The sequence below is a fragment of the Notothenia coriiceps genome, unplaced genomic scaffold (assembly GCF_000735185.1).
Source record: "Notothenia coriiceps isolate Sejong01 unplaced genomic scaffold, NC01 NC01_scaffold00032676, whole genome shotgun sequence".
Taxonomy (NCBI): domain Eukaryota; kingdom Metazoa; phylum Chordata; class Actinopteri; order Perciformes; family Nototheniidae; genus Notothenia; species Notothenia coriiceps.
This window is the reverse complement of record NW_011365377.1, coordinates 68,867-69,768: the sequence shown is the minus strand read 5'-3', so window position 1 is coordinate 69,768 and position 902 is coordinate 68,867.

Below are 902 nucleotides of genomic sequence, written 5' to 3'. Positions count from 1 at the left end.
TGTCTTTTTTAAGCAATAAGTTACATTACAATATTACTGTCTATGAAATGTAATGAGTTACACTACTGTACTGTAATTTTCGGACTATAAGCCGCGCCTTTTTCCCTATTTTTCGACGCTGCGGCTTATATAACGGTGCGGCTAATCTATGGATTTTTACAGCTAACGGGCACACCTTTAACTCTATGGGCTCTATGGCCGGTCCGCGGACCCCCACCTTTAAGCGGCGGGTTCCAGCAGGAAAAGCTGGAGGCCGGAAAAGAGTGAGACAGGTAGCGCGCAAAAGTAAAAGTGGAACCGAGAGTGGTATGCCGCTGCTGCGGCTTATATTCAGGTGCGGCTTATAGTCCGAAAATTACGGTACTTGTATTTCACTTGTTCCTTTATTTAGTTTTCCCTACTTTACAAGTGACAGCTTTAGTATTTTCAGATGTTTATAAAATACATTATAGAATACGTTTCACTCAGTACATGCAGTGATTAAATGAGCACCTGCATTATAACAACTAAGTGAATAGACATTTATTGCATAAATGATTATCATCCTGAAATGGCCCTATTACTTAAGTAAGAATGCATGACTTTGACTAGAAACAGAGTCTTTTTACACTGTAGTATTGCTCATTTTATTAATGAAGAAAATAAATAAGGCAACACCGCCCCCTTGCGGAAAAACATAATGTTGGTGAATTGGGGATTTCAAATTTAAAGCAGAATACAGATGAATGGAGAAGCGGTATTTATACAATAACAGGTTGAAATCATGTAAAACAAATGAGTTTTTAGAGAATAAAAGGTCATATACAGTCGGTGGTCAACATCTGCTACATAATAACAATTTAAAGGCATTAAAGGTTTCTCTCACCTGGTGTGTGTCACAATGTCAGTGAGAGCTCCTCCCT